The sequence below is a fragment of the Gopherus flavomarginatus genome, chromosome 5 (assembly GCF_025201925.1).
Source record: "Gopherus flavomarginatus isolate rGopFla2 chromosome 5, rGopFla2.mat.asm, whole genome shotgun sequence".
NCBI lineage: Eukaryota > Metazoa > Chordata > Testudines > Testudinidae > Gopherus > Gopherus flavomarginatus.
The window spans coordinates 39,391,249-39,417,705 of record NC_066621.1 but is presented as its reverse complement, the minus strand read 5'-3'; the positions used below and the strand labels follow the sequence as shown (position 1 = coordinate 39,417,705).

The 26,457-nt window shown below is 45.1% G+C and overlaps 1 protein-coding gene across 1 annotated transcript in view; it reads right to left on the bottom strand.

Annotated features, from left to right (window-relative positions):
- DAGLA (diacylglycerol lipase alpha) overlaps positions 1 to 23,162 on the bottom strand; it is a 90,831-nt gene extending 67,669 nt beyond the window's left edge. The window contains exon 1 of the mRNA XM_050956097.1: positions 23,113 to 23,162. The gene's annotated coding sequence lies outside the window, so the exon portion shown is untranslated. The remainder of the gene's footprint in view (positions 1 to 23,112) is intronic.
- Between the last annotated feature and the right edge of the window lie 3,295 nt (positions 23,163 to 26,457).

Sequence of the window (26,457 nt, the reverse complement as noted above, 5' to 3'; positions counted from 1 at the left end):
TTTGCTTACTCAGTAACTTTCCTTTTCCTTGGAGGTCTCTGGAGTCTTTATACTGAATTAGGGTTGCCAACTTTCTACTCACAAAAAACTGAGCACTCTTGCACCGTCCCCCACTCACTCCATCCCCCCTCCGTCACTCACTCTCCCCACCTTCACTCACTCACTCTTTTTCACCAAGCTGGGGCAGGAGGTTGGAGTGCAGGGGGAGGCAGAGTGGGCTCCGGCTGGAAGTGAGTGCAGGTTCTGGTGTGGGGCTGGGGATGAGGGATTTGGGGTGCAAGAGGGGGCTCTGGGCTGGGACTGAGGGGTGCGGAAGGGGGATCAGGTTGGGCGAGGGGGTTGGGGCACATTACTTCTTTTCTTCTGCAACACTCAGCTGCCATGGAACCTTCCAGCTCAAATATGCCATAACCCTCTAAAAGGGGCATTATATTAAAAGTTTTCTGCTGATTTAACTAATCAGGCTCCACAAGAGACTTACACAAAGGGGCCTGTGTGGACCATGGTGTACTCCTTTACACAGTTCTGGGGTGTGTATGTTTCTCAAGGAATTGTACAATTTGGTGTATAATCAAAGTCTTGATGGAATGTCCCAGCTGATTGCCTTAATGGTGTATTAAGCCAAAAATATTTTCCTCTTTGCTGCCACCTCTCCCCCTCATTTATAGACTTTTCTCCAGCAGCTGCAGACCTGAGAAAACAAGGAATCTCAAGATGGCACATCACTGCAGGAGTGGCATTGCTTCAGCGCAGTGCCAGAAGCCAGTCAGTAAAGAGAGGCAAGAGTGGGGGAGGGGAAGGCACAAGAGAACCTCTTGCATAACTCAAGGAGAGGGACAGGAGAGCTGTAGCCCCAATTATGGAAATAAGAATACTTAGCAATACAGCACTCTGTAGTTTCAAACAGCTGTGCAGACTTTAACTATGGGAGGGAACAAAGACAGAGAGGATAAAATACTTGCCCAAAATCTTAGTGGAAGTACCAGGATCAGAACACACAGTCACATTCTGACTTTCAATGCTGAGTTTAATTCCTCAGATTGCACCAATTCTCTATGGTCATTAACGTTTCTAGACTGAGAGTACAAATTACAAAGTATCTATGATCAACAACAAGAGACCAACTTCTAGGGGAGGAAAAGCAGATTAAGAATTCCTGCTCCATAAATTAATGGTACATAGGAAACATGGGCTAGTCACACATAGAATGATTCCACTAGCCCAATGGTACAGGCTGCAATGAGTCTATGGTAGGAAGTATGAAAAAGCAGCCTGAAACCATTCAGAACAAAAATCAGAACCAAGGTTACTAAAGCAAAGCCAAGTATGTGAATGAGACAAAACCATTACCCTCAACATAAGCAGCTGAGCTCACCAAAGAGAAGAAGTGGTGTATGGGAAATGGGAACTTGGTATCTTCTCCAGCCACGACCCCTGCCTACCAGGCCTTGAGATTAAAGGAACTCCATCCGAAAGACACATCTGTTTTGGGCCAGTCTACAGCAAGTGAAGAGGAAGCAAGATCTGCTGCCTTACCCGGGAGCAAGTAAAGTGTGATGAAAAGAATTGCCAGACAAGAATAGGTCGATGGCACAGCTCATCTGCTATCCAATTCTAAATGTTTCAGATAACGGGCATAAAAATCTCTTAAAATGAACCTAACTCTGCAGTTATCTATGCTTTTCTCACCAAAGGGTGGACTATTGCAATAATATTGAAACAGCACTATGTTAATGCACACTAAGGAACTTTTAGTTCACGCTAGCTGGGTCTACATGGGCTAGTTCAGGGGTAGGCAACCTATGGCATGGGTGCTGAAGGCTGCACGCAAGCTGATTTTCAGCAGCACTCACACTGCCCGGGTCCTGGCCACTGGGCTAGGGGGCTCTGCATTTAAATTTAATTTTAAATGAAGCTTCTTAAACATTTTAAAAACCTTATTTACTTTACATACAACAGTAGTTTAGTTATATATTATAGACTTATAGAAAGAGATCTTCTAAAAACATTAAAATGTAATACTCGCACATGAAATCTTAAATCAGAGTGAATAAATGAAGACTTGGCATACCACTTCTGAAAGGTTGCCAACCCCAGGGCTACTTAGTGCACAACTTGTTGATGTGCTTTAGAAACCACTCCATTTAGTGCACATTGCCAGCCATGTACACAAGCCCTTTGGATGTTTTTTGCCTCCATAATATTATGTGACAGCAAATTCCATGGGACAATTATATGTTGCTTCTGAAAAAAAAAAACTTTATTTTTACCTGGTGTCAATTCACTCTCTTTCTGTCTATTGCTTGAGGGCAAAGCACAACAGCAAACAAGCCCAGAACATAGTGAAGGCTGCTACAGTATTCAGCTTTTTGAGCAACATGTCTTATCCAACACTTTGTGAGTCTGAGCTTCTTAAAGGAGGATAAAACGAGTGCCCACATATTCCTTCCTTTCTCTGTTGTGTCTTTCTCTCAACCCCAGTCCGGCTCACAGCGTGCAGTGGAAGAGCAGGCATTAGCAGGCAGGATCCTGCTTTGATTGAGAAGATAGTCTTGCCAACTGTCCAGAAAGAACATCATGGTGAGAGAAGGAACAAAAATGCTAGCACAATGAAGTTGTCAATAATTCATTAACAGTCCACTGATCTCTCCTGGCATTCCTGAAACTTGAAAGATGTTCCAGCTGTCAGGCAGGAGTACACCTGGGAAGGGGAGAAATGCCCACAGAGGATACAATAACAACAGCCTCACTTCCTTTCCATGGGTAGATCTTGAGCTCACAGGTGCCAGCTTCCAATTTTCCCCAGGGGTGCTCAACTCCTGCTCAAACACAGGCCTTGCCCCCATTCCACTCCTAGCCCCAAACTCCCATCGTTCCCTGCCTCTTCCTGCCCACTTCCAAGTGCACCCCATCCCCTGCTCCTCCCCCTCCCTCCCAGTGCCTCCTGCACACCGCAGAACAGCTGATCCATGGTGGGAAGGAGGGAGGGGGAGGAGTTGATCTACAGGGACACTGGCAGGTGGGAGATGTTGGGGGGGGAGGGAGGGATGATGGCCGCCAGTGCGTGCTAAGCACCCGCTAATGTTTTTCAGTGGGTGCTCCAGGGCTGGAGCACCCATGGAGTCGGCACCTGTGCTTGAGCTGCAATTCCAGCAGCCACTCCACTCCACCCCAGCAGGACAGTGAGGAGACAAGTAACAGGGACTAAGCAAGACGTAAGAAATGAAAAGCCACTTCTGAGGGTGAAAGCATGTGCTGGCGATGGTGCTGGTGGGGGTAATTCAAGCCTCTGAAACACTCCACAAATACTCATCTTCAGACCCAGACAGAGGAAAAGGAATTGGGATAGCCAGGCTTTGTTGAGTCAAGCAACTCAAAAGCATAAAAGACCATATGGAAAGAAGCTAGAAAAGAGTAAAGAGATACAGAGCTAGAACAGCCATCTTAACTCCCCTGCCTGCTGCAAGCAAGTTCCTTTAAGTCACAGGAATAACACTTGGCATTCCATTACCCAGTCAGCAGCAGGTGGCAAAGTGGAATGAACATTGCATTAGCCACCTGTGAAGAAAGCAAAAGAAAAGAGACTCTGATGTACTGAGATTATAATGAGTCAAGGCCCAATTTTCAAAAATGTCCACTAAATTAGGTTGCCTCAGTTATTAGGTGTGCAATCTCAGTCACCTGAAAAACCAGGTCTCATGAGTCTCAACAAAAACTGAGGCACACAAAATAAGCGAACACCTTTGAAAAAGTAGGCTGAAATCTCTCTCTCCCGCTAACATTTTACATTGCCTAGGTAACTGCCCTCATCAGTTCACAGAGGCTGCAAAGAAGGTGAGTACAGTGCCTGCCTGCAGACTAAGAAATTGGGCCACCTTTGGCAGGTTTTCTTCACAACCACGTGGCGTAGGACTGTAGTTATTTAAATGAAAAGTGAAATTCCATAGAAAGTGTGATAGTTTAGGAAATAGGAAAACATTCCTACTATCAATGAGTGGAGTTTTTCAGTTCTGAGATAACCATTACATATAACCCCTACTAACAATTGAAATTAGCTTGGGACCTATAGTTTCTGGGGACAATGAACTAGACAGGCCTTGATGTGGCAACAATCCCCCTTACAACAAAATGAGAAACAGGACCGCACAGCTGAGTACTAAGTGTACTACATTCAGGTTGCGTCTACACTGGCAGATATGGGATCTGTAATTCCCAATGGACAAAGCTGCACTGATTCTAGCTATAAATTCGGAAAGGGCTCAGACATTTTCACCACTGTATCATCTAAACTTACTCAAGACAAGGTTAGACAACAGAGCATCATTTCCCTGTCTATGCTACAGCTTCCACTTGCTCTATCACCAGTGGCGAGTTACAGGTCCTAATTATTCCATTGTAAACAAGGCCTCAGAGTGTAGAGCAAAGATACACACTAGAAGCCAGAACATGTGGCTTGTACATTGTCATAAACAGAGTGTTAAGGGTTAATGTCTCTTGTACCTGTAAAGGGTTACAAGCAGGAAACTGGACACCTGACCAGAAGACCAATCAGAAGACAAGATACTTTTAAATTCGGGTGGAGGGAAGTTTGGGTGTGAGTTCTTTGTTCTTTGTTCTTCTCTCGGAGGGTCTGAGAGAGAGCAGACATTACTACAGGCTCTCTAAGCTTCTTTTCATATAGTAAGTAAAACAGGCCGTTTAGGCTTTTTAATTGTTTTACACTATTTGCATTTGTGGATCTGGATGGTTAACTTTTATATGTGTAGTTGCTGGGAATATTTTGATTTGTATTGGTACTGGTGGGAAAGTCTCTTTCTGGTGTCTGTAATCTATAAGACCCTGTAATATTTACATCTTGAAGTTACAGAGATAATTCTTTACTTTTCCCTTTCTTTTATTAAAAGATTTCTTTTTAGAGAACCTGATTGATTGTTTTTTCTCTTTTTCCCTTGTTTTATCCCAGGGGATTGGGATAAATCACCAGGACGGGTGGGGAGATGGGAGGAGAGATAAAATCTCTCTCTGTTTTCCTTGAATCTGTTTGCTTCTTTGTGGAAGGGAAGGGAGATGCTTCTCTGTATGGTGATTTAAGAGGTTAGATCAGTATCTCAGGATAGCCCAAGGAGAGAAGTTCTGGGAGGGGGAAAGGTGAGGGAATGGTTTATTTCTCCTTGATTTAAGAACCCAAGGGATCTGGGTTCTTGGGGTCCCCAGGGAAGATTGGGGAGGTCAGAGTGCCCCAAAACACTATATTTTTGGGTGGTGGCAGCCTATCAGATCTAAGCTGATAATTAAGCTTAGGGAAATTCATGCTAGTATCTCATTCCTGGACTCTAAGGTTCAGATTTGAGAAAGAATGCTATGACATACACATATTTGGGATATACAAGGTTAGGGTTACCAGATAGCAACTGTGAAAAAATGGGATGGGGGTTGGGGGGTAATAGGCGCCTATATAAGAAAAAGTCCCAAAAAACAGGACTGTCCCTTTAAAAACGGGACAGCTGGTCACCCTCTACAAGGTAAAACTTCATGGGGCACTGCAGCATTCTTTCTGCAACAGGTGCACTCAAGAGAGATTAATTACATCTATACCGAAAAGGGATCAAGATCATAAGGTTACTTCAGTCTCAGGTCAAGGCCCTGTATAAGGCAACTCCTGGATTTTTCCTTGATTTCTTTGTAAATGCAGCTGTGAAACTCCACCCAGGCCAGCAGTACCTCCCCATCTGAAGAGGATTTAAAAATATATTAAAAAGTACTCCCTAGTCTCTCATGCCATTTCCTTTACAATTCCAAGAAAGAGTTCAATCAGTCCTGGGATTCCAATCCGAACTCTATCACATAATTCAATCCCTTTGCCAGGGGATACACACAAACCTCACATCACCAAAATCCTTACGAATAAGGAAAACTTGCTTACGCCAAGTCACCTGATCACCTCCGTAAAATATCAGGCACACTAAGATTTCCAGTGTGCAAAGTCCAGAATGCTGAGGCCATTCCAGGGGAAAGCAGCGTTTACCGGGCGTCTTTCTGAACAGTGTACTGTAAGACAGTGCAATGGGACCAGCAAATGAGAGCTCTTGATTGCATGTGTTCCCTGCTCCAGTGGGGGTGGAGGAAATGGATTCAGGAAAGCCTTTTGGAGTCACTCTGGGCAAATCATTCTGGAAAGGTGAAATGAAGGTCAGAAGACAGAATCAAATGGGGGAAACAACACTAGGCCTATCCTTGGTGCAGAAGATGTGACACTAACGCTGCCAGAAGCTCAGCTGCTCCCTGGAATAAAGAGCTTTGTGTGTGTTCTAGTCCTGAGGACATGCGCTGTCTTCCGCCGCTCCCTCCACACAAAAGGAGCAATTGAACTAAGTCCATAAAATAGCAACAGGCTGGATTCCTAAACCTCACTGTTCACTGTGTGATTAACTCTCTGCAGCACTCAGGAATAGCATAGTGCTTCACAACCCTGAGGAGAATGCCTCAGGAATAAAGTCTCTTCTGTTTCCTCCCCGATCCCAGACACAGGAAAATGCAGCCCCTTCATTCTCTCCCTGATCCACTCCTGGTTGGAAGAAAAATCCAGCTCTTCATCAGCTTTCCACCCAGACCAAAAATTAACCCTTCTCCCAGCATTCCTGACAAAGTCTTATCTGGGTGAAAATTCAAGCCCCCTGCGCTTCTCATCAATTCTTTGGAAAGAGCCAATGAAGACAAAACTGTTTCCAACCTCTGAACCCCTTTTCCAACAGCAAGTGCAGATGCAACTAAGGAAACCTCAGCAGCCACGAAGCTGTGATTTCAGGTGATACATGGAATATCACAAACAAGCTTTGGAGGGAAGGGATAGGAATAACATTCTCTCTACCTCTGGAAGCAGCAGTTAGATAGTCCTGGAAGGGTGACTGAGTCTCAGATATCATCAAATCTACCTTCTTGTCCTTTCCTTGCCCCGCATCCCCAATCTTTCCTCTGCCACTTTGCAGTTCCAAAAATGGGGAGACTTTAAACAAAAGCCTCCATTGTGAAATACAAACTCCATGAAAATCCTTCCGCAAATAGCCAGCAGTCAGGTGCAAGGCAGCTGAGCAAACACTGCCAGGTTAATTCTAAACCAAACACAGGAAAAAATGAACAGACATGGTAGCACCTTCTGGGAGCGGGACCTTGTGCTTCTTCAGGCTTAACACATAAGGGGTTCCAGGATCATATCCTCTGGCTCTGTCCCGAAGACTTGTGTTTTCAGATACAGAGGCGAATCAGTTTGGTACCCCCACTGCCAACACGGAAGCTTCAGCCCAGAAATCTCGGCCAACTGGAGGTGATCCAGAATGGGATTAGAGGCGGGTGGGTGAGAGGAACACAGTGTTTATTCACTTTACCCACCAGCAGATTTACTTCCTCAAATATCAGTGCTAAGTGAAACACATTAGTGAAACAATGTCAGTTGAAAGGACTGAGAGTTCAAATTAAACACTTGGTACAGAGTCATTCTTAAGGAGTATTCAGTCCTTGTGGTTTATACCAAAGCCTGAAAACCTGTGATTTCCCAGGCTAGTCAGCAAAAGGAGAGCTTTGGCACTGCACCAGCTAACTTAGGCCACGTCTACACTACAGCACAAAATCGAAATTATTAAAACCGGTTTTATAAAAATGGTTTTATAAAATCGATTTTACGCGTCCACACTAGGGCACATTAATTCGGTGGTGTGCGTCCATGGTCCTAGGCTACCATCGATTTCCGGAGCGGTGTACTCTGGGTAGCTCAGTAAAAGAATGAGACCAATAACTTCGATTTCCATCCACACTAACCCTAAATCGATATAGTAATATCGATTTTAGGGTTACTCCTCTCGTTGGGGAGGAGTACAGAAATCGATTTTAAGAGCCCTTAAAATCGATTTAAAGTGCCTTGTAGTGTGGATGGGTACAGCGTTAAATCGATTTAACGCTGTTTAAATTGATTTAACGCTGTAGTGTGGACCAGGCCTTACAGTCCAACAATATGCAAAACAAGCCTATCTTAAGTCAACACTAACACTAAGAGAGTTTTAGCTACCTATTTTAGGTAATTCAGAGTGAAACACCTCCATTTGCCTTAACTCTGCCATCTTCTGTGTTTGTGTTCAAGAGGGTCTCCCTTCATGCCCACATGATATATGGCCAATAATACAAAGTGCTCAATATCTGCATGTTCAGCTATTGAAACAAGTGCAGTTTCTTCCTATTCTACTAGGCTGAATTATTTTCCAAACCATACACTACGTTGCACAGTACTATGACCCCTCACTAAAGCCCGTTTCTAGAGGTGAAAGTAAGCTGGTAGGTATAGTCCAGTACGGTGTACCGGCAAGAGCCAGTACACTGTGCCAGACCGTACCGGCTTCTGCTGTGGGCAGCCCAGAGCCCTTTAAATTCTGCCCGCGGCTCCAGTGGCCAGGCTGGGGCCGGGATATAAAGAGCTCAGAGCTCCTCGTGGTTGCAGGCAGCCCAGAGCCCTTTAAATCCCGCCTGCAGCTCCGGCGGCCGGGCTGGGGCTGGGATTTAAAGGGCTCGGGGCTCCCCACAGCAGCAAGAGCTCCAGGCCCTTTAAATCCTGGCCCCAGCCCGACAAAGCTCGGGGTTCCCCACAGCAGCCAGAGTCCTGGGCCCTTTAATTTGCCCTGGAGGGCTCCCAGCCACCTCTGCAGCTGGGAGCCCCTGGCTGATTCAAAGGCCTTGGGGCTTCCAGCCACAGCCAGTGCCCAGGGCCTTTAAATCTTGAGAGGCCCCGCCTCTTCCACTTGAGGCCACGCCTCTTCCAGATGAGGCCACGCCCCCTCAGGACTCCGGCAGTACCTGTAAGTCCTGTAAGTTACTTTCACCCCTGCCCATTTCTCATGCACCCATACAAGAGGGCAGCAGGGTTATTGCTTCCTGTCTTTTGTCTAATTAAAAGCTCAGCAATTACACTGTTTTAAAGTCATTTTTATGCTTATAATTTAAATTACAATAGAACTTCAGAGTTACGAACACTTTTTGGGGGGGGGCGGGGGGGTGTCTCTGCTGCTGCCTGGCTGCATACTTCCAGTTCCAAATGAGGTGTTAGGCTGACCGGTTAGTTCGTAACTCTGGTGTTTGTAACTCTGAGGTTCTACTGTATAAGGAAAAAAGGTGTGGGAAGGGGAGAGAAGCAACTGAAACAGCAACTGGAGATTCTGAGAAGGGTAAAGTAGCAGCTGCAGTTTGCTGCACAGAAAATACCAGCTTACCTACTGCACAGGGATGTTGTGAGGATTAATGGAAAGATTTGTTCCTTTCTGCACAGTGCTTTGAAGACAGAACATGATGGATACTGATTGTTACATGGATCCCTCCTTTTTCTTGGAGTTCTCCCATCCATTTACTAGGCCCAATCTTGCTTAGTTAGAGGAGCTAATCAAATCATCACTGTCTACGGTACACAAGTCTAGCTAATTATTTTGACATCTAATTTGATATATATAATAAAAATAGTCTAACAGAATTTCATTCAACTCTCCCCAGACAAGTCTACCTGCTCTAGGCTAAGGCCAAGCACACAGATTTTCAACTCAGAAGTTATTTTTTGAAAGTTATAAGACACTAAAATCAAAGGTTTAAAATGGAAGTGCCATCTCAGCCTTAGCTATGGTCTCCTTACAGCTATGCAATAGTCTTGCAGTACAAAATAATGCTTAGTCCTCACCAGCATCTCATTCTGCCCATTGCATGAAGAAGGCCTGGCTCGTTGCACCAAGAATTCAAGCCCCGCAAAGAGTAATTTCCTCTTTGTGTTTTTGTTGCTGGCAGCCTCCTCTGCCAGCCTATTTCTAACAAGCTTCTCGCTGTACACAGCCTGCTGTAGTGCTTCACTACTCTACGGTATGCTGAGACATCTGTTAACCCTACCCTGCACTTGCAGTAACTCCTCCTCAATTCATCAGTCCAGTTCTTCCAGTTCAGTTAAATCAGGCTTAGGCCCTGGAGGTCTTCACAAGGGTTCGGTCCTATAAAGGCCAGGAAAATCATGTATCCCTTTTTCTTCATGTCTCTCAGGAAGAACGGAGCATGGGAATGGGTTGTAAAAAGTAAATATTAATCCAGGACTATTACAAAGGCATGAAACGCAGGGAAAGAGTTGCTTGGTGGAAAGAAGGGCTTTCATTACTATGCGATGCACTCAATAATACACTCTGCTCAGTATGGACCTTCCCCTGATCACATCTGATGCTGCTGAAGTTCTGGTGAAATTCTACTTTACTGATTAATAAAGCCATTCTGTAAAGAGAATTTGCTAACTATGTGCAGACAATAAGACTTTCTAAACAACAGTAAAGCGGGTGTTTTAGTTGTTTCTAAAAAGCTTTGAAAATTAAAAGCACTATATAACTGCTAAGTATCTGACATGTACAGAATACATAATCACTAGTTTCTTAATGTGCTGAGAAATGTTAGCCAGATGCTGGCCAACGATATTGGAACACAGACACCAGCGTCTAATGTTCCCCGGGGGTGCTCACCCCAGCTCTGCCCCAGCCTCTGCCCCCAATCAAAGTGGATGCAGTAACATAGATTTGTTCAGAAGACTGTAGAAACAGTAGCAGTTTAAACAAATCAACAGTAGAGAATTCATCTTAACAGTGCAGTACTGGAGCAGCACACAAGCACATGCCTTTCCATTATTATTGTTTGCTGAACAGTACACTTGGCTAGTATTATGTGATAATGAAATGGAATAAACAAGGGATTTGAATGACGATTATAACAATACTGACATTTTAAATTCTAGATCATACTTGGCTCCACATAAACACTGCTCTCTTCCTGCTTCTGGAAGTCTGCAATTTTCAGCGAATCCACTTGCCAGAAGCCTTAAGGAAACAACAAAAAGCAGGCTGACTGCTGAATGAAGATCTCCAGCAGCACTAAGCCTTCTGGATAGGGGAGCCAGCACCTGCAGTTCCACAGACATCTGTAGCCAATGTGAGGGGGCCAAGACCAGGCTTATCCATCAGAGACTCACAGGAACTCTGATGGAGAGGCTGGGGAGAAATATTCCCATCAGATCTCTCCAAGAGACCCACAGAATTAGCTGCAGAGGTGGGGGTGCAGGAAGAAAAGCATTGTCTATAGAACAATAAACCAGGACCTCCTAATCACTATTTCTCAGGGCTTGTCTACATCACAAAGTTGCAGCGCTGGTGAGGGGGTTACAGCGCTGCAACTTAGGAGGTGTACACATCTGCAGGGCATCACCAGCGCTGCAACTCCCTGTTTACAGCGCTGGCCGTACTCCCGTTTTGTCTCGGGTGTAGAGGATCCAGCGCTGGTGATCCAGCGCTGGTAATCAAGTGTAGACACTTACCAGCGCTTTTCTTGACCTCCGTGGAATAAGCAGGTATCCCAGCATACCTGAGGAAGCCTCTCTGGTAATCAAGCTGGTCTCCTTCCCCGGTTTGCTCTCGCGTTCCCCGAACCCCCGCGCAAGCAGGTCTCCTTCCCTGCGGTTTGCAGGGGGGTTCGGGGAACGCGAGAGCAAACCGCGGGGAAGCTGGTCTCCTTCCCCGGTTTGCTCTCGCGTTCCCCGAACCCCCGAGCAAGCAGGTCTCTTTCCCTGCGGTTTGCTCTCGCGTTCCCCGAACCCCCGAGCAAGCAGGTCTCTTTCCCTGCGGTTTGCTCTCGCGTTCCCCGAACCTCCGAGCAAGCAGGTCTCCTTCCCTGCGGTTTGCAGGGGGGTTCGGGGAACGCAAGAGCAAACCGCGGCGAAGCTGGTCTCCTTCCCCGGTTTGCTCTCGCGTTCCCCGAACCCCCGAGCAAGCAGGTCTCCTTCCCTGCCGTTTGCAGGGGGGTTCGGGGAACGCGAGAGCAAACCGCGGCGAAGCTGGTCTCCTTCCCCGGTTTGCTCTCGCGTTCCCCGAACCCCCGTGCAAGCAGGTCTCCTTCCCTGCGGTTTGCTCTCGCGTTCCCCGAACCCCCGTGCAAGCAGGTCTCTTTCCCTGAGGTTTGCTCTCGCGTTCCCCGAACCCCCGAGCAAGCAGGTCTCCTTCCCTGCGGTTTGCAGGGGGGTTCGGGGAACGCGAGAGCAAACCGTGGGGAAGCTGGTCTCCTTCCCCGGTTTGCTCTCGCGTTCCCCGAACCCCTGTGCAAGCAGGTCTCCTTCCCTGCGGTTTGCAGGGGGGTTCGGGGAACGCGAGAGCAAACCACGGGGAAGCTGGTCTCCTTCCCCGGTTTGCTCTCGCGTTCCCCGAACCCCTGTGCAAGCAGGTCTCCTTCCCTGCGGTTTGCAGGGGGGTTTGGGGAACGCGAGAGCAAACCACGGGGAAGCTGGTCTCCTTCCCCGGTTTGCTCTCGTGTTCCCCGAACCCCCGTGCAAGCAGGTCTCCTTCCCTGCGGTTTGCAGGGGGGTTCGGGGAACGCGAGAGCAAACCGCGGGGAAGCTGGTCTCCTTCCCCGGTTTGCTCTCGCGTTCCCCGAACCCCCCTTGAAGCCGCCCAACAGCGCTGCAGTGTGGCCACATCTAACACCACTTGCAGCGCTGGTTGCTGTAAGTGTGGCCACTCCGCAGCGCTGGCCCTATACAGCTGTACTAATACAGCTGTAACAACCAGCGCTGCAAAATTGTAGATGTAGACATACCCTCAGTTTCCAATCCCTTGCTGCAGATCTGCTGGCGAGGCTCTCTGCTCTCCCTGCTGACTTTTTGTTGCAAAGGGAGAAGGGAAACAAGGTTAAAGCTTGCCAACCTTCTCTAAATCTTGACAGCTTTTATAAAGAAATTCGTCAAGGGAGAACAGCCAAAACACTTTTTTTTGGGGGGGGGAGGGAGGAGATCTAAGCCATTGAAAAACAGAAAGGAAAGGGAAAAGGGAATGGAAAAAAAAAGAAAGCCATCTCAACCAGAACTCTACCTCCATACAACTACGCCTGTTCAGGAAATGAGAATATTAAGGGCTATGCTCACAACCTTAACTCTACCCCTGTGTGCTTCTGCATTATAAGTCTACATGATCATATATTGTTTCTCAAAATACAACACCATACAATTTCCCGCACCCCTCACCCCGCAAGAGTATTAGTTACACATACATCATGTCATTTTTTAAGTCTTTTGTACTTAGACTTGATTGTAATCACACAATCATAGGGTTATAAGGGACTGCAGGGATCATCTAGTCTAACCTCTGCCAAGATGCAGGATTTGGTGTGTCTAAACAATCCAAGACAGAAGGCTATCCAGCCTGCAATGCATTCGCAATGCAAATAGCATATTTTATCGACTTAGAGTTTTGGGGGATTGTTTAGGGGAAGGATTGTTTGGTTTTTTAAAAGAATGCCTAAAGTTATACCCTTAAATGTGCTCAGTCTGATTATCCAAAGAGCTTAGCATCCTGCACTACAGGATTCTACACAGATCTAAGGTTGTATAAAAAATTATGATGTATTGTATTGGAGAAACAGAATGAGCTCCTGAAATTACAGATTGTACAGTAATGACACAAGCACACAGAGTTCAGTTTTCACCACAACACTACAACGCCCTCCTCCTCAGTGAGGGCTATTTCCCTATCCTCTAGTCACTTTCAGCATCCAGCCATTTTGAGGCTCTTCATATAAAGATGGCAATCCTTTTTTTTTTTTTTTTGGTAATAAGCAAAATAATTTTTCACTTTACAGAAAGAAGGTCAGGGCACTAACTAGGACATGGGAGACCTGGATTTAAGTCTCTACTCTATCACTGACTTCTTGTATGACCTTGGGCAAGTCACTTATCCTCTCTGAGCATGTCTGCTTAGCAAGCAGAAGCCCATAGCAGTAAATCTCAGAGCCTGGGCTCATGGGGCTTGTGCTATGGCACTAAAATGCTATGTGACTTTCAGGCTTGGGCACTGAAGCCTACGGATAGGGGGTGGGCTCCAGAGTCTGAGCCAAATCAGCTAGGAGGGCAAATTCAGGCAGAGAAATGTGAATGATAATTGGGAAATGCTTAGGAACACCCCAAAAGTCACAACCTCGCAACTGAGGAAGAAGATCATAGCAGTTATAAAACCAACCTGATTTAGAGGGAAAGTGAAGGCAACAATAAAACAAATATAATCTAAAACAAATGGAAGAAAGGGGAAGTTGATACTAATTAATAAATATAAATCAGAAGTTAGGAACCGTAGAAAATTGATAAGGGACACAAGGAGAAGTCTATGGCCAGGACAGTTAAAGACAATAAGAAGGAGTTTTTAAGGTACATTAGGAACTAAATGAATCCTGACAATGGTACTGGTCCATTGCTAGAGGTAAATGGTAGAATTACCAATAATAATGCAGAAAAGGCCGAAGCCTTCAATAAACATTTCTGATCTGTATCTCGGGGAAAACAGATGATATCATCTCATCATATGGTGATGATAAAACTTTTTCCATTCCACTTGTATCTCTGGGAGATGTTAAACAGAAGTTACTAAAGTTTGACATTTTTAAATCAAAGGTTTTAAAAGAGCCGGCTGAAGAGCTTGTTGGATCACTAATGTTGGTTTTCTGTAAGTCTTGGAGCACTGGAGAAGTTCCAGAAGAATGGAAAAAAGCTAACGTGTTGTGCCAATTTTTAAAAAAGATAAAAGAGATGACCTGGGAAATTATAGGCTTGTCAGCCTGGTATTGATTCCAGACAAGATAATAGAGTGGCTGATACAGGATTCAATTAATAAAGAATTAAAGAAGGGTAATGTAATTAATGCAAATCAACATGGGTTTATGGGATATAGACCTGGTCAAACTAACTTGATAACTTTTATTGATGATATTATGAGTTTTGTTGATAAAGATAATAGTGTTGGCATAATATACTAAGATTTCTGTAAGGCATTTGACTTGGTACCACATAACATTTTGACTAAAACACCAGAATATAAAATTAACATGGTATACATTAAATACATTAAAAACTGATTACCGGAAAGGTCTCAAACTGTAACTGAAAATGAGGAATGGTCATTGAGTGGGTGCATGGCCAAAGGGATCCCACAAGGATTGATTTTTGGCTTTATGCTATCAAACATTTTTATCAATGTCCTGGAAGAAAATATAAAATCACTGATGAAGTTTGCAGATGATACAAAAATTGAGAAGTGGTAAACAATGAGGAGGGCAGGTCACTGATTCAGAATGATCTGGATTCTTTGGTAAACTGGACACAAGAAACATTTTAATACGGCTAAATGTACATTTATACATCTAGGAACAAAGAATGTAGGCCATACTTGCACAGCAGAGAACTCTTATCCTGGGGTGAATAATCAGCTGAACATGAGCTTCCGTTGTGATCCTATAACCGAAAGAGCTAATGCAATCTGGGAATGTATGAACAGGGGACTCTCGAGTAGGAGTAGAGAGGTTATTCTACCTCTATATTTGCACTGGTGCGACCACTGCTGGAATAATTTGTCCAGTGCTGGTGCCCACAATACAAGAAGGATGCTGATTAAGATGGACAGGGTTCAGGGAAGAGCCACGAGAATGACTGAAGTATTAGAAAACACACCCTATAGTGATAGACTCAAAGAGCTCAATCTATTACATTTAATAAAAAGAAGGTTAAGGGGAAACCTGATTACAGTCTATCAGTATTCACATGGGGAACAAATATGTGACAATGGGCATTTCAAGTTAGCAGACAAAGGTATAACACAATCCATGTTTTGGATTGTTGGAAAGTTGACACAGAGTTCTCTCCCCCCTTTCTGGAAGGCTGGAAGTTGACACCAGATAAATTCACACTGGAAATAAGGCATACACTTTTAACAGTGAGAGTAATTAACAATTGGAACAATTTACCAGGGTCATGGTGGATTCTCCATCACTAATGGTTTTTAAATCTGTTTTTCTAACAGATATGTCCTAGGAATTATTTTGGGGAAATTCTCTTGCCTGTGTTATATAGGAGGTCAGACTAGAAGATCCCAATGGTCCCTTCTGGTCTTAGAATCGGAAAGGGGGGAGAGAACTCTGTGCCTCAGTTCCCCATCTGTAAAAAAGCCTAGACTTCTGGTGGCTGGCAGTCTAGGCACCAAAGCCATGAAACTAACAGAAGTCAGCCCTATCTAACATTAGTGTTGGAAACAAGAGATGGTGTTGATGATGATTTTTCACTTTCCACTTACTCAAAAACATGAGAACGAGTTTTGCTCAAAGTTTCCTAAACAGAACACAAAAAAGAAAAATCACCCCTGGACAAAGATCAAACTTGCTAAATTTTAGCCCCAAAAATGAGTTTCAGAAAGATAAGAACAACTGCAAAGGTTACATTTGAAACCAAAGGCATACTTAACTACAGTAGCTGTGACCATTCCCACTATAATAAAGCCAGATGCCATATACCTTCATTCTGATGGGCATCAATAAAAATGACAAAGCCTGATGTGGACAGTGGTACAGAAAGGAGAAAAGAACCTAAATATGTCAACTTCAAGCAAAAGATTAGCTTTGCTGGTGAGGAATCCATTCCAGCAGGAATCTCTATCCAAAGTTAGGCATATATAGAATTAAAAGGTAATCTACTTTTTCTGTTTCTGATAGTCCCATTAGCTCAGATTCTGGGGCACAAAATGCACTTTCACAGATTCTTTTTCCCCTCTCTGAGGTTTCCCATCCAAGTACTGACAAGCCCCGTAGCTATCAAACGCTGATGAGAACAATTTCCACTCTTTCAAGGATCCCAGCTGCTGTCTCTTTAAACACAACTTCCCACAGCTCCCATACTTTATCCAACTCAGGATGCACTTATTCATCTGCTAGATCATTATCTGATTCAGTGAGACCATTAGCTTTAACAATTTATAAACTGCTACTCAGGTGGCAAGTTGAAAAGTTACATAGGGTGATTTATTAGAGAAAAAAGCAAGGTGCAGTCAGACTCATCAAAGGCAAAGGTTCTCACTTCAGAGTGGATAGAAAATTTTGCTACACAAGAAGAAGAAATAGCTCTAGAAACCTTTACCTCAATGGAAAGCAGAAGAGAATCACTTGCTGTTATATTACAAGACAGGATGTAAAATCATATCTGGACCTGAAAATGTTTGGAGCTTCACAGTCTAGTATCTCTCTCTGCGGTTAAAGCAACTAACATACCGTGCATGTTGAAGTCAACACTTTCAAAGAGGGAAGGAAGGTGGTCTGGTTACTAACCTAGGATTTGGGAAAGCAGGGTTCAATTCCCTGTTGTTCAACAGACTTCCTATTTAACTTGGGAAAATCACTTAGCACATCTTTGTGCCCCAGTTCCCATCTTTAAAAATGAAGATAATACTTTGCTACCTCAAAGGGGTGTTGTGAGGACAAAATACATTTAAAAAGACTGTGAAGTGCACTGAGATCTACTGATGAAAAGCACTATATAAGAATCAGATATATTATATAATAAATATTTCAAAGTTAGCACTTTTGTATTTTTTCAAGCATCCCACTTAGTAGTTCTTGCTCAGAAGACACTAGCACATACCAAGACTGAGGTTTTAAAGCAAAGCCTTTTTTGTTTGTTTGTTTGTTTTTATTGGACTTGATAATTTACAAAAACCAGCATCTGAAAACTTTCTTTATAGGTTAAAAATAAAACATACATTTCCCAAGCCCCAACTCTTAAAACAGCAGAATCTTTTTTTGAGTCCCTTCCCAGAAAAATTCACTTCTAGACTGAGACAAAGCATGAAAAATTTCAGCTCAAATGATTCTTTTAAACATGCAAGAAGAGACTCAATACAACAGAACCTCAGAGTTACGAAGACTAGAGTTACAAACTGACCAATCACACACCACATTTCGAAACAGAAATACAAAATCATGCCGCAGCAGAGATACCCCCCCACCCCCAAAAAAGGCAAATACGGTACAGCACTTTGTTAAATGTAAACTACTAATAAAAAAACCCAAAATGTAAAGCAGCATTTTTCTTCTACATAGTAAAGTTTCAAAGCTATTTTAAATCAGTGTTCAGTTGTAAACTTTTGAAAGAACCACCATAATGTCTTGTTCAGAGTTATGAAAATTTCAGTGTTATGAACAACCTCCATCCATTCCCCGGGTGTTCATAACTCTGAGGTTCTACTGTACTGGCATTCAAGCCCTCTGAAGATTAACTCTATCATCACAAAAACACTCAATCTAAATCTCACAGGGATTACATGAAAATCTTTTGCTATCTCATTCAGGTCTGCCCGGGAATCCCAGGTAGCTGTAGAGACATGAGCACATACAACGGAAAGCTATAGACCATACAGGGGAGGGATAGCTCAGTGATTTGAGCATTGGCCTGCTAAACTCAGGGTTGCGAGCTCAATACTTGAGGGGGCCATTTAGGGATCTGGGGCAAAAATCTGTCTGGGGGTTGGACTAGATGATCTCCTGAGGTCCCTTCCAACCCTGATATTCTATGAAATGTGCAAGCAAATTTGACTCATCAGAAAGGAAGCTGGAGGTTCCATGTTTGTATCTTTAGCATTCAGTAAGGGATGCATGTAACATAGAAACTACTGCAGCAGAATACCCCCTGTGGTAGCTGGCACAACAATGAATGAAATATTAGTTCTCCCATATAACCCCACAAGCAGACACACCCAAACAAATAAAATCCAAAAATCTTTATTGGCATAAGAATTTATACAAGTATTGACGAAGTTTGAGACGCAGTGCAATGCACTGAATATCTGCATTGGACAAGCCTTCCGAAATAGGGTTGGGAGGTTGTTTTTGTTTTTGTTTTTTTGTGGGGGGGTTTACCCATGTCCACTTTCATCCATTTTTTGATGCAGTGACAGATTGTTATGTATCTTGCTCTGTCATGCTTCTCTTTTCTCCTAGTTAGGCACATTTCTTTTTTGGTTTTTAAAGGAATCTTATTTCTGATCATTTCAGGAAATCTTTCTTCACAGTCCTTCATATTCTAGACCCTGGAGTGGAAAATATCTGTTTCAATCTCTCCTCTGTCTTACTGGTTGCACAATTGTTCCTTTCTGGGATTCCACTGCGCTTTGTGTCTCCTAGTTCCTCCTTCTAGCTTACTGGCACCAAGTCTATATTTGGTAAGAGTCACTCTGAGTTTTGTGTATTTCAGTATGGTACAGTCTGCTGCTAGGGTGAAACTTCTTTGTAGAGACATACAGCAGCCGTTTTTGTGACTTTTGATCTATTCTTTCCCAATCTTCTCAGTGCTAGGTCTAGTGTCTTGAATGTAACTCAATTTTTCGTGGAGTTGTTTTCTCCTTTTGCTTTTAGAGGTCAGCATTGGTGAGTCCTGTTAGTGATGCCATCTAGAAGTGGGGAACGTTTTTTCAAGTTTCTGGTTCTGGTTCCTTCATACTTGGTTGTGGAGAGTGTATACAGTGCACTGGTTGAGATGGCATCAAAAGATGGGTTGTTGGGTTTTTCTGCATGCAGATTAGAAGAGGGCACATGTCCCGGTTCTGTTCTGCAAAGTCCTAGTTTGGGGCATATGAAGCATCTGCTCACAGAACAGCAGATGTAGGATGGGTTTCTGTTGGAGATTCAGCCAATTTTGTCTAGTTTTCTTCCAGACTTTGCTCCTTTATGATAAGATGTGTTGAACAGCACTTAACAGTTTTAAGAGTAGACTAATCAGGGGGACGTACTTGTCCAATGCAATTTTTATGGCATAGAAGACTGACACCCACTCCCATTGACAACCTATGTCAGGAAGATGCTTTCCATATTGAAAACCAAACACCAATCCCCAAGAGATGACCCCGCCAAACACACACACAAACAAACCTCCATATAAACATAGACACTTCACCACACACACATAGCCCAGCAGAAACCAGTATTAGAAAACAAAGAGATGAAATATTTGTTTTTACAGAAACCACATGCAGGAGTTGGTAACCACATCCTGCAATTTCACTATCTCCCAACCACTACTATTTCGGAACTCCCACCACTTATCCTGACCACACTAACACTGGCATTTCCCCCTGCCACCAAGCATGAGCTATAATACCCTCCCTGACATACCAGAAAACAACCACCAGTGGCCTTCCCATTAAAGCCTCACACCTTTAGCTGGCTAGGTGTGGCTTTGTCCTAACAAGCATGTAACCTCCTTCCTACCTGGAAGGATGCTTATATTTTCCTTTGAAGCATTTCTGTTTAACACAATGGCTTATAGCTCTCTAGGGTGAGGATTCTTAATCCTCAACATTGGTCCTCCTCAATGCCCACCCCGCCCCACGCCCAATCTAATTTCAGCGTCAGCATGGAGGAGAGGCCTATGGTGCCTCTTGGAGCCAGTGTACAGTGCTCCACCTTGATCTGACTCTAGATATAGGGCTGCACATTTGGGAGCTATAGTCTCTACAGACACCATAGTCATGTATAGAAGTGGCAGCTGCAATCTGCCCTAATAAGACAGCTAAGTATGGTTCTCAGACTCCTTGGAAGGGCCCAGCATGACCCTTGGTTGAGAAAAGTTTGGGTATCCCTAAACTATAAGATGCATGAGTCTTGTCAGTTTGGTACAGCCTGTGCTTTTACATGCAGACAACAGTCTTGATTTTAACTGTTGTGTATTTTAAGAACAGATACCATGACCGGCCCTGGCTAGAAAAACTTTGGCAGGATTCATACAAATTTTTTTTGGACCAATAAACATTTCCAAATACTGATCCTGGACCGTGAAGAGAGGGGGAAAAATTATCCTTGTATCAAATCGCCATCCTAAATATAGCCTCAAAGTCTCCTATTCCAGCCCTAGAAAGTGGCACTGTTATCTAATGCTTCTGAGTAGAGTTGGTGCTGCTTACACTGATAGTCAAACACATTCTTCCACAGCAGCATGGGCAGGGGTTACTAGCTAGGATCGTTTGGGTATATCTCACTAACTCAATTCCCTACCATTAGGGATCTTGTGTAATGGTGCACATGAGTTCCCGCTGTTCTCTGCCTGTGGCATACAATAATTTAGTCTCAAGGGCTGTAATACTTAGGTCTAATTCTGGTTATTGGGCTTGGTGATGTTGTGACATTCTCTGGGGTACCATCCGGACTGCTGAACAGCTGGGTCCCCTCAATTTCTCGTTTACACCCTTCTTCCTGCCAAAGAATGGATGCTTAATCAGGGGATAGCCTATTTGATTATGCTGACTCCTGGCTGAAATACTAGCTAGCCTTATGTCTCTGGAGAACTGGTCGAAGTTGTTTCCCAGACTTGGAACATGTCTTATACAGCAGAATTTACAAGGACAACAATGCTCAGCAGATTATGAGTTTTCAAAAGATACCTCACAAAACATATTTTATACAAAATGTATCAAGGTCTTGTACAAAGGATGAACCTAAGGGCAAAAACTGTCACAGATGTTTATTGACTGGTGATAAACAGGAGGTCAGATTAGATGATCTGATGGTCCTTTCTGATCTTACACTCTCTGGATACATCTGCACTGCGATAAAGAACCCATGGCACTGAGTCTCAGAGCCCAGGTCAGCTGACTTTTGGGTCTTTTATTGCAGTGTAGACATACCCTCTGACTCTCACTGTAACCCTTCCTCCTCAAATACAATATTCCACACCACACAAAGGCAGCATGGAGCAGTGGTTAGAGCACTGACCTGGGATACCAGTGATTTGGGTAATAATCCTGGCTCTGCCACTGATCTGCTGCATCACCTTGCCCAAATCATTTAAACTCTCTGGGCCTCTCACTCTTTGTGCCTTTTGTCTATTTACATTGTATGCTCTTTGGGACAGGGGACATCTTGTACTATGAATCTGTACAAGACCAATCACAATGGAATCTGTAACAATGATAACAATACTAAAGGGGCACATTGAATTTGGACTCAACAGATGGTGCCTTACATAAAAAAAAAATATTTCCTATAAATTAAAGGAGGAATTACAATGCTGAAAGACACACACACCCCGAATCTTCTGAAACTAAAGGATTTCCACACATCAAATAAAAGGAGAATGCTCTCCCTAAGCATGGACCCCAAAATTCACACACATACAAACTGAACTCAAGACAGAAAACAGTAAGAATCAAATAACCAGAATATACAAAGCAAGAGTAATCAAAGAAGGGCTATACACTCCTCACTCCCACAAAGCAGCAGCAAGAGGTTCCCCAAAGTAGATTCCACACATCAGCTCTAAGTACTCGGCAAACTCCAATATAAACCGGGCAAATACAAATCTTTAAAAAGAGACCTCATCCTTAAAAGCCCCAACCAACAGGAGGCAACTAAGCCCAGGGACCTAAAAGCCAGTGCACAATGCCCCTCTGTCAAGTCCCACCAAGGGGATAACTCCCCTGACACAAAACCACATGAAAAACACACCCATGAGGCAACCAAGGCTTACTGCACTCCCTCCCAACCTAACTTCCTGAGGCATCCCTTCCTCAGCTCCAAGCCCAGGAGCCACTGCCTCATCCATCTCCCATGACTGGAGAGGGCAGGGGGAGCTGGTTCCTCAGGAGGGCAGGGGGCATCTCTCCCCAATCCCCTGCTCCCTCCCATGCCGGGGGGGGGGCGCTGGATCACTCAACATCAGGGCAGGGGGCACCTCCCCTGCTCGCTCCCATGCCAAGGGGGGGGGGGCCGTTGGATCACTCAACATCAGGACAAGGGGCACCTCCCCTGCTCGCTCCCATGCCAAGGGGGGGGGGCCGCTGGATCACTCAACATCAGGGCAGGGGGCACCTCTCCTGCTCGCTCCCATGCCGGGGGGGGGGCTGGATCACTCAACATCAGGACAAGGGGCACCTCCCCTGCTCGCTCCCATGCCAAGGGGGGGGGGCCGTTGGATCACTCAACATCAGGACAAGGGGCACCTCCCCTGCTCGCTCCCATGCCAAGGGGGGAGGGCCGTTGGATCACTCAACATCAGGGCAGGGGGCACCTCCCCTGCTCGCTCCCATGCCGGGGGGGGGGGGGCTGGATCACTCAACATCAGGGCAGAGGGCACCTCCCCTGCTCGCTCCCATGCCAAGGGGGGGTGGCTCCTCCTCCCGGGCGGGGGGCGACCCCAGTCTCCCCTCCCCCATCGGGAGACACCCCGCCCGCGGCCAGGGCCGAGCCGGGCACCTCCCGCTGCTTCCCTCCCCTCACCTCTCTGCCGCCGCCTCCGCCGCCGCCGCCATCGGGCCAGGGCCGCTGCCGCCGCCGCCTCCTCCATCCCGGGGCTCCCCAGCCCCCCGATTCTCGCCCCAGCGCCTCCGCCCGCCGGGCCGCCCACTGCGTCAGCTCCGTAAGCCCCGAGTACGCACCCAGCGGTAACCATGGCGACAGCTGGGGCCTGCAGCGCCGCCTGGCGCCAGACAGCGCGGCCTGGTTCTAAAAGCGGATGGGGAGAGGGTGTTGTGGGGGGGGGCAGGGAGAGAGGCAGCTCCCGGGGAGGGACGGGTGCCCCGATTCCTCTCTCCTAGGGGGTGTTCAGAGAGGGGCCCTATTCCCCTAGGGGAGCAGTTCAGGGGTCCTGTTCCCTAGACCAGGGGTCTGTTGGAGATGTAGGAACATCAGCTGCGACCTTGCTTCCTCCACCCTGGCACTATGGGCAGGTCTGCACTTAAATCACAGCAGCGCCTGGGCATCTGCACCTCTGTAGCACTTCAGTGAAGACAGGAGGGCGTCTCCCATCGGCATAGTTAATCCACCTCCACAAGAGGAAGTCACTACGTTGATGGGAAAAGCCGTCCCACAGACACAGCGCCGTCCACAGCCAGGGTTAGGTCAGTATAAGTGCATCGCTCAGAGGGGCTGATTTTGCACACTCTTGTGCGACATAGTTACACCATTGTAAGTTTATAGCATAGACCTGGCCTAAGACCACATCACCATCAGGGTTTCCTTATGAATAATAGACAAGGGGCAGTCACTGGTGGGTGAAACCCCATCCAGGAATCATAGAATATCATGGTTGGAAGGGACCTTAGGAGATCATCTTGTCCAACCCCCAGATAGATTTTTGCCCCAGATCCCTAAATGGTCCTCTCAAGGATTGAACTCACAACCCTGGGTTTAAGCAGGGCAATGCTCAAACCAGTGAGCTATCATTCCCTACCAACTGGTCCCCTTGCGTCTTCAGGAACTTCTTTATTCAAGAATAATCATTCTATAACAATAATAGGATTTCTATAATGCTTTATGTTCTCAGAGTACTGCATAAAATTAATTAAATAATCCTCCCAAAGTGATAAGTGGGTACATATTATTCCCTATTTAGGGGGACTGGGAAGACAGCAAAGTGAATTTACTTGGCTAAGGCCATGCATTTAGCCAGTGCTCTGAGCTCAACCTCATTTTAGTTCCTGAAATGTTAGGACAATTTTCCCTCCAGCTTCCACTTTCCAGGCAGAAGCAGAAGTGCTAGATATCTCCAACAAAAGCCTGTTTGCACCAGCTCTCCAGCCTGAACAGATTCACATAAACATCCACACCAAACCCGGGTGTGATGCTCTTGCCTCAAAAGTTCATACTTGACCTAAAGAATCTCCTTTAAATTAACAGCACAGGGGCCTATGAAACACAGATAATTCCATTCTCATTCTCCTACTGGAGCTGGTAGAATATTATCAATTAAATAATATATTTATTGAATATTGGTTTGCATTTTTACCAGTACTATAGTTAGTGGAGTAATATAGTCAATCAATTCTACATTATTAATTGAGTATCAGTATCAGAGGGGTAGCCGTGTTAGTCTGGATCTGTAAAAGCAGCAAAGAATCCTGTGGCACCTTATAGACTAACAGACGTTTTGGAGCATGAGCTTTCGTGGGTGAATACCCACTTCGTCAGATGCATCTGACGAAGTGGGTATTCACCCACGAAAGCTCATGCTCCAAAACATCTGTTAGTCTACAAGGTGCTACAGGATTCTTTGCTATTATTAATTGAGGTCCTATTCGTGTTTATGCTAAAATGATGTTAGATTGCTCTGGTAGTGCACAGGGGCCTTTCAGAGGGCATAAATTACATCTACACTCATTTTAAGGCCTCTTTACCCTGCTGAAGGAGTATAAAGTGGCTTTGGTATAAATAAAAATCAGGCCCTGAATATATAATCGTTTTACCTAGTGTGCAGCATTACAAGGTCTTCCAGCAGCACTAACCTGTTATAAGCAGGGTGGCAAAGATTTGGCAGGCATGAACCCTCAGAAGCTCAAAAATGTAGGAACAGATGGAGGCAAACTTCTGATGCGATTTTTTTTAATCATTTTTCTTAATACAATCTACAAGTAGCTGTTCTATTTAGAATTTTTAAAGTCAACCACTTTCATTTCAGCATTGGCCCACAAAACACTCAAGAGGCACAGATCCTACAAATTTGTGGATGTGACTTTATACGTGAGTCACCATCACAGGTGAATAGCCCCATTGAACTCACAAGCTTTACACACGGGAGTAGTCTCCTTTGTCTCTGATTGTCCAAAACCACAATTGAACTCATTGGAACTACTGTGGCGTAGATGTGTTTGTAGGGTCTGGGCCACACAAAGTACAGCAAAAGGCACTGAATGTTACATGTAGTGAAACAAACCAAATTTTATTTCAGAACACTTAAGAAACTGACACAGTTGATAGATGAAGAAAAGTGACTCTTTTGTGGCTCCCTTTGTGCATTCCTCTTTCCCAGACACACCTCTGAACCACCCTTAATCTTTTCTTTTACATACAGGTCAGGTCATCAGCCTCCATTCTTTTGGTTAATCCACGTGAGAGTATGGTGGTGTGATTGGGGTAATAATTATAGGCCAGAGGCAAAGCAAAAAAAAGTGAACTGCTTTAATAAAGGAGATTAATTCAACTGCATAAGTAGGAGAGATGGAATGTCTTCTGAGTCCCAGAGAACCACTTCAGATCAGTTTAAATGAATCCCCACCCACATCATCTGCAGCAAGAATACTGATTTACAAGCTTCACCACCTGAGAACAAGTGGATAAGAGTTCAGGTCTGGACACCTATCAGGGCAATGGAATGGTGGTGCATACCCATCTGTAAGTGGTGCAAATTGCAACTCCATCCCCATCATGGCATATTACAAGGAAGGAAAATAACTAGGTGTTGCAAGTTAATTTGGGGTGTACTGGGAGGTGCTTTATCTGACAGCCTCCTATTAGTTTTTTCTGCTACTCCATCCTCTTGCCCCCTCATCAGGTAAATGACACCAATTGCTAGGGTGACCAGATGTCCCAATTTTATTGGGACTGTCCCGATATTTGCTTGGCTTGTCCCACGTCCTGACCAATGTTTGGTTGGGACACTGGACAAACAAGTAATTTTGCCCTCTGCTCCCATGCACAGGTGGAGCCCAGAGGGTCTCGCGCCCCCCTCCCCCGACTCTGCCCCGACTCCGCTCCCTCCTGCCCTCCCCAAATCCCCGCCCTGGTCCTGCCCCCAGCTCCATCCCTCACTGCGCCATTAGATTCCCCCCCCAAATCCCTGCCTCTTCC